Source organism: Macrobrachium nipponense, chromosome 6 (genome assembly GCF_015104395.2).
Source record: "Macrobrachium nipponense isolate FS-2020 chromosome 6, ASM1510439v2, whole genome shotgun sequence".
In the NCBI taxonomy this organism is placed as follows: Eukaryota; Metazoa; Arthropoda; class Malacostraca; order Decapoda; family Palaemonidae; genus Macrobrachium; species Macrobrachium nipponense.
This window is the reverse complement of record NC_061108.1, coordinates 60,269,370-60,282,612: the sequence shown is the minus strand read 5'-3', so window position 1 is coordinate 60,282,612 and position 13,243 is coordinate 60,269,370. Positions and strand designations below refer to the sequence as shown.

Sequence of the window (13,243 nt, the reverse complement as noted above, 5' to 3'; positions counted from 1 at the left end):
TGGCCATCGTCGAGAAGAAAATGACTAATAATCAGAAAAAAGCATCGGGAAAAATCAATTAAAGGTGTAGTTATCATTATTAATTTCACTGCACAAACGGGGAAAGATTGATACTGCATTTAGTTAGCTGTCATTTAAAATGTTTCTAAGAATAGCCTCTTTTTCATTTCTTTCTTCTTTTTCTTCTTCTTCTTTTTTATCTTTCGTCAGTTTAGGGAATTGGTTCAAACATTCTACTGAACTTTATCATGGACAAAACAACGCACATGCTCGACATCCCTTCACGCAACAGATATTTACTCTTCCTCATACATTACCTTTAATAGCACAAGAACATTTAATAAGCTGCAGAATACATTCTGGAGCACATGATACTCCTTTGGGTGTCGTAACTGAGACTAGAAAAGTATGAGTAGGTTAAAATTCCACCCATAGTCAGTCGGGTCCATAAGAGTTGGTTTGTTTGTATTGTGTTTTTACGTTGCATGGAACCAGTAGTTATTCAGCAACGGGACCAGCGGCTTTACATGACCTCCGAACCACGTCGAGAGTGAACTACTATCACCAGAAATACACATCTCTCACACCTCAATGGAATGCCCGAGAATCGAACTCGCGGCCATGAGGTGGCAGGTCAAGACCATACCAACCACGCCACTGAGGCACTCCATAGGGGTTGGATTGGCTTCATCAGCACATTTCCATTGGGCAGGCTGTAGGGGACACCGGCAAACATAGTATCTATATGCGACTGCTGTTGGAGCCAGTGTCTTTAACTGGGGAGTTCCTACAACTTTATTGGCAGAACATTTTTTCTGCCACACTGCATACCTCATGTCAGACATATGTAGTGTCAGAGGCTTTTGACACTGTGCCGTAGAAGGGTGATACAAACTCAGTTGCTTGTTGTTTTACACCTGACAAGCTTGCATTGATATCAGTAAGCCCAGTAATCTGGTAACCTTGGTCTCTTGCAACTTTAGTGTTATACTTTCCAAAATCTGAAACACCCTCAGTAACTACTTGTTGGAAAAACCTATGATCGAGCATCCCTGCACGACTTAGAATTACGTTTTGTTTCTCTACTAAAGATTGGGGTAAACCATGTTTCTTGGCAACTTCATCAGGCATAGGAGGTTTCTGTGGTCCAGCCTTGGAGGAATAACACATAATGTAGCTAGAATTGCAATAGAAAGAGTAGCCTTTAGACTACTTGGTGAATTAATATTATCATCAAAATCATCTAACATAAATTGTTTTAGGCCATCAGTTTGTGAATAAACCCTCCTCAGAATTCTCTTCGGCAGTTGTAGCAGCAGATGCTTTGAAACGTATAACTTCTAGGTATGGTGCGTAGACCTTGAAATTAGCCATTGGATCAATCTTAGAAGGAGTGCGGAGCAGCCCAAGGGCCACCTGCAGTGGAGTATACGTGTTTGTAACAATGCTGGTGATGATGTTCCCTATCGTTATTGAAGGCAGTGCATCTTTATCTAGTTTTTCAGATATATTTTGTAATACACAAGACAAGGTTTCACTGAATGGTGCCGGACGACTTTTGTAGAAATCTTTATCTGGTATATTATCGTTGCATTCATTTACAATGGTGGAAACAATAGTTTTTACAGCTGTATGAACATCATCGTTGTCTTCATCTTTTGACAGTTTTATGAGATGACTTGCAGATGATTTATGAATATTAATACTAGTGTAACTATAAGCGGGCAGCAGCACTATATATGTGTTCATTTTCTGAAATATCCATAATGGAGTTCATAAACTGGCGACACTGAAACTTTCCACCATGGACTATATGAACTTGGTGAAGATGAACTGAATTCCATATCTGGGATAAGACTCTTTTCATTTCAGTTATACAAGCATGTAGTGCAGCTCTATTATCCATGTCAGTCATATCTGAAGAAGAGCTCTCTGTTTTACAGCATTTCGGTTTAACAAACTTTTGATAGCATTTTCGGTGTATAGCCCATCTGCCGCATGACGATCTGCTGTTGCTACAGTTAGTCTAAGTTCTACTTCATGTCCCTTTGATCATTACACAATTTACAAACATCTGATATCGCTTCTTTAAAAGTGTTCTCTGATGTGCAGCATGATGGTGCCTTGGCCCAACTTCCAGGGTGTTGCGGATCAGGTGTAATTGGACAGTCATGTCCACAAAATATCCAGTGTTCTTTTCATATGAATTGCCTTGTTTCTCTTCTTCCCTTTCTCTTATGGGAAACTGGGGTCGTGGTTGATTGCTTGTGATGTTTCTTTAAGCCTTTAAGTGTAGAGAAGCTGTGTAAGCTATTATTATGCAGCCTTTGTGAGTCCACTGCTGTATCTAGATCCGAGCTTTGATAAAATTCATCACCTTTCTTTTTACTTGCTTTGATCATTCTATTTCTTGATGTTTCCTTGATATCAGTACCTTTACAAATGGATGATCTTTAAAAAAAAAAAAAAAAGAATCCATCATCCAAGAAAAGAATTGTATTTTTCTCTGAAATTTGTTGCTCACGAAAACTCGAATGGTAATGATTCATTGGCTGATATACGAAATAAGTCATAAAATTGAAAGGTGAACAAATGTAGCTTATATCAGCGGTATATCTAACAATGTGCTCATATTTTAATTAAAGAACAAACAGCCGATAGTTCCTAAAAAGACTGATAAACCTACTTAAATCCTAAGCAATCCTTATACTACAAGTGTCTTCATAAATTTCACCTAATCTTCAAACCTAAAAAGAAAAACTATAATCTGCAGTTCTATGAATTTCTGAATTCATAGTTATAATTTCTAACGCATATCAAACACATTCTGAATGTTTATGACCTATTTGGTAAACACATTTCACACAAAAAATCTAGACATGATATCTGGTAAACACTAGAGCTAATCTAAAAATTGTGCCAAAAGCAGTTATTTTATATTTGGTCGTTTAATAAAAGATCCCCAATGGTATGAGGTGTCACTCACCCGGCATTTCCAGACTCTCCAACGTTATTAGTTGCATCTAAACAATGAAAAGACATTAGGTTCTCACAATTACCCTTTCAAGTGAAATTCTGCCCTTTTTTCAGTAGACTTTTTTTAAGGGAAAGAAACCATTGTAGCGCCGGGTAGCAGTGCACACTTACACTCTGACACCACAGTATAAAGAATAAAAAAGAACGTCGATGCTGTAATAAGAACAGAGTGCATTCACTCACGACCCTCAGAAAACGAACAGAAGGGAAAGTTCCTGGTTGAAATGAAGCTCAAGGATACAAAATCATCACTGCAATTTGAATGGCGAGAACTCATAGCTAGCGAGATGTATGACCAATGCATGGTCACACATGAACAAAACTAGCAATCTTGGCAGCACAGGGTCATGTATTATCAGGTCTGGATTAAAAGTTGATCGTGTGATCTCAAATGTTCTAAATCGATAACTACAGAGCTCCATCTACACGGTGATTCGCCAAATGAGAGCAAATTTTGAGTTCAGATAGTAAAAGCCCCTTATTTAGTTTGAATACAGCTTTCCTTTTTATTTTTTTTTATGAAAGCAGCAACTTCATTCTTACTTGTGTACTGTGCACCAGACTTTCAGGGCCAGTTATCGCGTTACTATCGAGTCCCAAGGTCCACACTTATGATGTTCATTTTTTCCATAATTATTCAATTAAGGAAGGGTACTAGAGGTACTAGATTAAAGATAAAAGAGTTTATTTTAGACCACCGAGAATTGAACAGCATTATTTCGTGTTTCCATAATTGTAATTGTGAATATCTCCCTTTGTTTTCCGGCTGAGTTGGGAACATTCGCACGGACTAGATCCCATACAGTACCAGAAATATAAGAAGGTTCCCATAACAGTTGAAAATAATTGGAAGTTTAATAAAATTGGACAGCATATCTACCTAGTTCATCAGCTGCGGCCCCACACAGCACAGAAGCCACTAGATACATTTAAAAGATTCCCACGGTTGAGGAAATGCGCCTAACCATTTTATCTGCTAAGCCAGGAGGGTCCATATCCGGCCGGCAGCATTGATTTCATCCGCCCCGGAAGCAAATTGAAATATTTACAAACAACAAAAATATTTCTCTTCATTTTTCCTAGCAACACGGTCGGAGATGGCGCGAGAAGCTCCCGTCCGTCGCCCTCCATCGGTCCCATTATCTTGCAGATGACTTGGCGAGTTGTTGGCCAAACATGCAGAGCCAAGTAGCCAAAGTTATGGAGCAATATGTTGACTGAATACATTTTTTTCTTTTTTTCTTTTTTTCTTTTTAATCGCCTTTGTTTTCCGTAGTGTGAGCCACAAAATTCAGTAGCTTCTCAAAATTATCAGGTAAACATTTATAAAAATTCAATTGATTAAATTAATATTATATCAGAAATGATGAATGCTTGACATTTTTGCATATTGTATGATCAGTTTTCAGTGAGGACACGGCACTGTTCCGTTGCTCTTCTGTCTTTAGTCATTTCAAGCGGATTATAAAAATGATCTAAGCGAAAGTAGCAGATGTATCTATTGTTATTCATTCATTCAAAACTGTTTTTCCTTGGCCAATGAAAATGTGTGAAACACAATGCGGCACTTGTACTGGAAAGTTAGGAGGCCGTTGCGCCATATCTACGATTCCATCCCCTGCCGCTTTATTAAAAGAAAGCTCAGACACGTTCTATTCACGTGTAATAATGAAGTAATGATATTGACTCATTGATTTGTTTGATTTCATAAAGTGACATCACAGTATCAGTATCACTGACGCTTAAGATATCATACCCAATATTATCATATCATGCGGGTTGACTGTGTGTAATTTATTAAGCTGTACAGTTCCTTGCCTGAGGACAGCCTGGGAATGTGGCAGTCGAGGCGTATAAATTGTCCCTCTGCTCAGCCAACAGACAAAAATAGCATTAAGTGATAAGCCAGTGGTGGACTCATCAGTCCCTACAAAAAGAAAATCTGGCTTATTCACCACAAGAAAACTAAAATAAATGAACGGAGTGTCTAGAAAAAACTGCCCAATGCTTCGAAAGTTTTGGTAAAGCCAATAACGAGTCTTTGTATGGAAAGGAGTTAAAGGATTAAGAATCATTTTAATGCCGCTAAAGAAATTCAAAAGTATAAAAGCTATACATTTAAAAATGACGAATCTCTGAAACCAGGCATAAAGGTTTTAGCATCATTATATTCTCCAACAGTATATATGGCAACACGAACATTTAAAAGCTCCGCACACCAGCTGCAACCGCACTAGCAACAAGGTAGCGCTAATCAACTGGTAGAAAATCGTTACCGCAATAGTACTATTCTCGTGGAGAATCATGCAACAACCCCAGCTGTTGCGGCACTCCTTCTTTCCATAAAGTTGACCCCCTTTCTTCTTGCGACTTCCCCACCTTCTTATCAAGCAAATGAACTGCATTCAAATTTTAAATTTAAAGCTATATGCGCCGATTTTATGGCGCCGCTAGCAGTGGTTCTAAGATCAAAAATTGCCTACTTAATGCTTATTACCAAAACGACTTATTACTATTATTACTTGTTTGAACTTTTACCTTACTGATACTTTTCAAGAATTAATTACTTGTTTGAACTTTTACTTTACTGATTCTTTTCAAGAATTAAGAGTATTTGATTTGAACCCATCGGCAAGTATGGAAGGAAGGATACTAAGTAAAAGAGACAACCCCAAATTCTCTCATAACGGATATTTATTTGTGTTTGACAAGCGCAGCAAGAAGGATACTTCAATAAAGTTTTGGAGATGTGAGAACAAGAATGATTGCAAAGCCCGTATTCACACTAAAAACGATGAAGTAACAAAGGAATTGAATCACCATTCTCATGGTAGTTCAGCAGCAAGCGTCGAAGTAGCCGAGATTAAAACGAGTCTAAAGCGTCGGGCTGGAGAAAGCCAAGATCAACCATCAACAATTATAAATTCTTGCACGGAAAATGTTTCTCAAGCCACTCTAGGAGCCCTTCCAAAGTTGGACGCAATGAAGCAAATAGTAAGGAGAAAAAGAAACAAAATGGACCTCGCCCCATCAAACCCTATTCGTGTTCGTGAATTAGTGATCCCCGAAGAGTACAAAAATTATGTGAAGAATAATGGTGAAAGTGAAATCAATATGAACGAACCATCGCTGGACTGGACAGAACTAATAATCACGCAGAAGCTGCGCATAGAAGAATATATGCGGAATTAGGAGTTAACCACCCCGTGATATGGAAATTTATCAACTCCCTGGGAAAAATTCAAAAGAATCGCGATGTTTATTATGAACAATTGGTTGCTGGCCATACTCCAAAACAAAAACTTCTAAAGTATTTGAGAGCTGACGAGCGCATTTTAATTATTGTAAGCCAATTTGCTGAGAGAGAACCTCTAGAATATTTGCGTGGCTTAGCCCACAATTATTTTTATTCTATATGTCATAATAAAGTTTTAAATACTTTCCTAGTTAAATTATTTTCATTCATTCCAATATTTATTCTTCATTCTAGCGCCAAAATGATTCTTTTTTTTTTTTTTTTTGGCTCCGAACTGTATGAGGCCAAAAGAATGAGCACCAAAAAAAACCGGCGCCAAAACGGTGGCGGCAAAAAGCACTAGACCCATGTAGTAGGTATATCTCAGGTTGTTGAATAAACAAACATCAGCCAAAAGCGCTCTGCTCTCCCTTTCCCACTCACTCCAGCCTCCTCCCCAACCCTCCCATAAGAGCCCCAGGACTCTCACCGCATGCATGACTCACTACTTCATAACGGAGAACTCTGCAAGCACTTCAGTCATCCCTGAAGTCACTCAGACCAGATGCTCGAGGCAAGCAACGCGGCTATTTTAGGAAGTCAGTTTCGAGGAAATGGTGACGTCATACAGCGGAATTTAGATTGCACTACACTTCCTGGAAACTAACTCTTAACTTCTTAGTATTTCTCTCCCGTCTCTGGCAAAGAGGAAATACATTACCCCAGCGTAGGTAAGCTTGCGGTTTCTCATGTGTTTTGTAAACAGGAGTTGGATTTCGTAGTCTCTCTCTCTCTCTCGCTCTCTCTCTCTCTCTCTCTCTCTCTCTCTCTCTCTCTCCTATATGATTATATATATATATATATATATATATATATATATATATATATATATATATATACATATATATATATATATATATATATAATATATATATGTGTGTGTGTGTGTATATATAGTATGTATGCATGTATATATACATATATATACATACATTCACACATACTATATATACACAAACACATGTGTTTTGTATATGAATACATGTATGTGTGTGTATGTATGTAATATATGTATATATACATATAAATATAATTGTATGCATGTATGTACGTATGGAATATCCGTATATATACATGCATGCAATTATATATAATATATATATATATATATATATATATATATATCTAACACATCTTTGTAACACTACAAGTTTATCAATGCTGGATGAATTCGTGTGAGTGTGAGTGTGAGTGTGTGTGTGTGTGAAAGAGAGAGAGAGAGAGAGAGATAAAAGAAAGGAGAAAAGAAACGTTTTCCATCAAACGTCTTGATGACATTAAATATGCATTTGTGCAACAGAGCAACAGAGAGAAGAGCAGAAGTGGAAAACTATCCTTGTTATGCGGAAAGAAAAAGCGGAAAGACGGATAAAGAATCACAGGTACTCGTAGACTCATAGATTTGCTTCCATGCGTTGCTTCAAGAAGTCTTAATAGGACTAAAATTGTCTTTCCAGTTCATGATTGATTTAGTCCTATGGAGATTCCAATCAGCTGGCTGGAGTCATCAGCGCATTTTCTTTCTCATCCTGCATGATGTATTATGTATGATGCAGGACCCACTCTGATGAAACATTTCAGAGCATGAATGAGCGGAACCTGAGTGTATGTATTTTTGTCGTTAGAAATCACGTGAATTGGGGTCTAAAGGGTCCCATACACTGAACGATTGTCTGTAGCGTTCGCAAAAACATTGTCTATGGGCTTGTCTGAATGCAAAAGTGGGCCGAGTTTCGTGGCCTGAACGATCTCAGAGGAATCTGTCACGACCAGGCTGCTGGCTTGCGCCTTATGGCTGTCGAACACACGTCGTTCGATGCATGTGTTTGTCTGCCGAGATAAGGATATCGCGAACGTTTCTTCTAGAGAGGATGCAATGTCTTCCCGAGACAAAATCTTTGTTCAAACTGAAATCGGTGCAGAGATCCTTCATACTGTCTGAATAGTGTGTGTGTTTGTCGATGAAGACAATCGTTCAGACAATCGTTTATTGTATGGCGACCCTAACAGCAACAAGTTTTAACAGTAACGAAGAATGAGATCAGCAATAACATGACTTACCTTTTTCTGAAGGGAAGAGGAGCTGGATTTCAACTGACGTCAGCCTAGATCGAACCTGTGAAAAATAGAAAACCTTTGATTATTAAAAAGTTTTCTCCTGGATAGTGGAAAACCATGATATGAATAAAGTGAAGAATGCCTGGTTGAATTTTAAATTGAATTAGATGATACTGAAGTATAAAATGAGTCTCTTTGTGCTAATGCAGGATCATGCAACCTTAGCAATATACAACACAGTTTTTCATCAGAAACAAACTTCTATTTTTTTTCTTTTACGTGGAAAGAACTCGACTGAGAAATCAGATGAAACAACAACAAAAATTGGTCTTTAGCGACTGGCATGAAAGTGTCAGCATACATAAAGGCGAGGAGACCTCGTCAGAAGAAAGGAAATAAAAAGAAACAGCTCCATTTGTACCAATGCCAAGATTACCAAATGAAAAAATAAAAACTAATGTGAGATTAAATGATGGAGCTGACAGACAGATATTAAGTAACACCAAATTAACAAGAGAAAAGAAAATTGCAGAACCTCTCGTTGTTGCCATAAACTGGTAAGGGAATTTTAGCATCAGAACTGGCCGAACCGGGAAAACATTTGTAAACAAATAATTTCTACGCCAATGTGCTCTAATAGGTTCCTGGTATTTCAAAAAAATAAATGGAAAAAAAAACTAACGTCCAGGGCCCCAGCAAAATTTTTAGGGGAACGAAATTCCCTCGAAATAGCGATTTATTTTACATTTTCGCGTTATAGTCCTAAACTGTGTATTTTATCGAGAACATTATTATATACGAACTTAAAGTAGACACAATTACCTTTCTAATGATGTATACTTTGCTCTGTTAGTATAGTACCTATGATTCAACAAATGTTGATGTTACAACCCTAAATGTGCATTTTTTCCGAATTTTGTCTTCTAACTTTTAAATAGGCTTTTTCTGAAAACATTTTCATTGCACCATTAAAACAACAAATTTTTCATATAATGGTGTATAAAGATATATATATCTTACTCAATTTGTGAAAGTTGTCTGGTTCGAAAAGGGTTTCTAATTAAACTCCACATAGGAAGGAAATCCAAGGGTCAAACCGGGAACAAATATATAACCAAATAATTTCTTCACCATTGTGTTCTGATATGTCCCTAGTATTAAAAAAGAAAAAAAAACTAACGTCCCTAGCAAAATGTTATACTCCTAATCAATACATTTTATCGAAAACTTTATCATATATGAAATTAAAGTTTATTAAATTAACTTTCTAATGATACATAATCATGCATACTTTGTGTATTAGTATAGCACCTATGATTCAACAAAGTTTGATGTTGAAATCCTGAAAATGTAATTTTCTCCGAATTTTGTCTTTCAACCTATCTAAAAGGCATTTTCTAAAAAGAGGCTTCGTTCCACTATTATATATAACATTGTGCCTATAAATTGTCTGCATAGTGTTGTATAATAATGTATCTTTTACTCAATCTGTGAAGTGGTACTGCGCGGTTTTGAAAATGTTCCCAATGTTCCAAAAGTGCTACTTTCACGTTTGATCTGAGATAAATCAGAAAGTTTTCCGCACTTGAAATATTAAATTATATGAATAATGAGTCTAATTTGCTTTGGCCCTTCCTGACTCGGCCGTAGGGCTTGTCAAACGCTTAAAAATTAAAAATGCAGTTTGACGAAAAACTACTTTTTTCTTCGTAGATGAATAAATTGTATACGCAGTGGTGTATACCAAGGTATATTGTACTCGATTAGTAGGCTATGTATTATATGACTGGTGAAATTCGGAAGAAGGTTACTTAAGAAACTCTGAAACCTTTGTCGCCTTCAGCGTCTGTGAAAAATCGTGCATTTTCAAGTTTCTTGTGTAACCTTTTCCGAATTTGTCCAGACATATAATACATAGCCTACTAATCTGGTACTCTATACATTGATATACACCATACCGTATACAATGTATTCATCTACGAAGAAAAAAGTTGTTTTTCATCAAAATGCATTCTTAATTTTGAGACATCCGAAAAAGCGTTACGGCCGGGACAGGTCGGGTCATAGCAACGCAACGGTTTCTAATCTAAGAATTCGCTGTGGTCAAAATGGCTGTCATCTTATTCATTTAAACTGTTATTTCAATTGCGGAAAACTTATGGCACTTCCTTGGGAACATTTTCAAAACCGCGCAGTACCACTTCACAGATTGAGTAAAAGATACATTATTACACAACACTATATAGACAGTTTATAGAGACAATGTTATATATTAATAGAGCAGCGAAGCTGTTTTCAGAAAATGTCTATTAGAAAGGTTGAAATAAATGCATTTCAAGGATTACAACATCAAAATTTATTGCATCATAGGTGCTATAATAAGACATAAAGTATACATTAGAAAGATAATTTAATCTACTTTAATTTCGTATTAATAATGTTTTCGCTTAAATGCATTATTTAGGAGTATAATGCGAAAATATATAAAAAAAGATCGCGATTTCGAGAGATAGGGTTTTCCACCCCAAAACATTTTGCTAGGGGCCCCGGACGTTAGGTTTCTTTTTTCTTCTTCTTCTTTTTGTAATACCAGGGACCTATCAGAAGACATTGGTAGAGGAATGATTTGGTTACAGATATTTTCCCGGCTCGACCCTTAGATTCCCTTCCTAAACCGATCAAACTTCAACGTAGTTCAAGTGGGAGAGAATAGAGCCAGTGGTTAAGCTGCATGAGTGTGCGGCAGTGACTTGGAAGAAAGGCCGAAAGTAAAGACATTCTGAAGATGTAACAAAGAAACTACTTTGGCCCTGCAACCCCACCTGCCATAGCGTCATTTACTAGGAACATAATTATCACACAATATTTGTCCTCATAAATTTCTTTATTTTTCCTTACAATGAGCTTATTATGACTAACTTTTTTTTCACTACATATCCTCATATATCATTCCTTAGATTTCTACAGCATATCCTCATATGTCATTCCTTAAATCTCTACAGTTTATCCTCATTTCTCATTCCTTAACTCTCTAAAGCATATCCTCATGTCATTCCTTAAATCTCTTCAGCATATCCTCATGTGTCATTCCTTAGATTTCTACAGCATATCCTCATATGTCATTCCTTAAATCTCTACTGCATATCCTCAGATGTCATTCCTTAAATCTCTAAAGCATATCCTCATGCCATTCCTTAAATCTCTTCAGCATATCCTCGTGTGTCATTCCTTAAATTTCTGCAGCATATCCTCAGATGTCATTCCTTAAATTTCTACAGCATATCCTCAAATGTCATTCCTTAAATCTCAACAGCATATCCTCAGATGTCATTCCTTAAATCTCTACAGCATATCCTCATATATCATTCCTTAAATCTCTACAGCACATCCTCATATATCATTCCTTAAATCTCTACAGCATATCCTCAGATGTCATTCCTTAAATCTCTACAGCACATCCTCATATATCATTCCTTAAATCTCTACAGCATATCCTCAAATGTCATTCCTTAAATCTCTACAGCATATCCTCAGATTTCATTCCTTAAATCTCTACAGCATATCCTCAGATTTCAATCTTTAAATCTCTACAGCATATCCTCAGATGTCATTCCTTAAATCTCTGCAGCATATCCTCAGATTTCATTCCTTAAATCTCTACAGCATATTCCTCCAAATTTGTCATTGCCTTAAAATACTCGTACAGGCATGATTCCTCAGATGCTCATTCCTTAAAATCTCTCGCAGCATATCCTGCAGATTGTTCATTCCTTAAATCTCTACAGCATATCCTCAGGATTTCGATTACCTTTTAAATCTCTGCATCGCAATATTCCTCAGATGTTCATTCCTGTAAAATCTACTGCAGGGCATATCCTCAGATGTCATTCCTTGTAAATCTCTACGAGCATATCCTCAAGATTTCATTCCTTTAAATCTTCTTGCAGCATATCCCTCAGATGTCCATTCCTTAAATTGCCGTCTACAGCATATCCTCAAGATTTTTATTCCATTCTTAAATCCTTCTAACAGCATATCCTCAAGATTTTCGATTCCTTGTCTCCTTGCAGCAATATCCTCAGATTTCAATCTTTAAAATCTCGTACAGCATATCCTCAAGATTTCATTTCCTTAAATTTCTGCTAGCATCATTTCCTTCAGATTTCGAATTCGTTAAATCTTCATACAGCAGTATACCTCAGATTTCATTCCTTTAAAATCTCTGCCCCAGCATATCCTTCAAGATTTCATTCCTTAAAATCTCTGGCAGCATTATCCACTCAGATTTCATTTCCTTTAAATTCTCTGCAGCATATCCTCAGAATTTGAATCTTTGTAAATTCTCGTACAGCATATCCCTCAAGATTTCATTCCCTTTAAAATCTCTGCCCAGCATAATCCTTTCAGATTTCTTCATTCCTTAAAATCTTCTACGAGCATAATCCTTCAGATGTCATTCCTTAAATCGTCTACAGGCGATAATCCTCAGATTTCATTCCTTAAATCTCTGCAGCATATCCTCAGATTTCAATCTTTAAATCTCTACAGCATATCCTCAGATTTCATTTCCTTTAAATTCTCTACCAGGCATATCCTCAGATGTCATTCCTTTAAATCTCTAACAGCATATCCTCCGAGGATTTTCTATTCCTTGAAATCTGCCTACAGGCATGATCCTCTCAGATTTGTCATTCCTTAAATTCTCTACAAGCATATCCTCAGATTTCATTCCTTAAATTCTCTACAGCATATCCGTCAGTTGTTCATTCCTTTAAATCTCTACAGCATTATCCTTCAGATTTCAAGTCTTTAAAAGCCTGCTACAGCATATTCCGTCAGATTTCATTCCTTAAA

At 36.8% G+C, this 13,243-nt stretch overlaps 2 long non-coding RNA genes across 3 annotated transcripts in view; one reads left to right on the top strand and one right to left on the bottom strand.

Annotated features, from left to right (window-relative positions):
• The window catches only part of LOC135216787 (uncharacterized), a 401,154-nt gene that overhangs the window by 335,018 nt on the left and 52,893 nt on the right, over positions 1-13,243 (bottom strand). For both annotated transcript variants that reach the window (XR_010314919.1, XR_010314920.1), the window contains exon 2: positions 8,393-8,447. This is a non-coding gene — a long non-coding RNA (uncharacterized LOC135216787). The remainder of the gene's footprint in view (positions 1-8,392; positions 8,448-13,243) is intronic.
• Positions 6,717-13,243, top strand: part of LOC135216788 (uncharacterized) — a 21,853-nt gene continuing 15,326 nt past the window's right edge. Inside the window, exon 1 of the long non-coding RNA XR_010314921.1 lies at positions 6,717-7,002. This is a non-coding gene — a long non-coding RNA (uncharacterized LOC135216788). The remainder of the gene's footprint in view (positions 7,003-13,243) is intronic.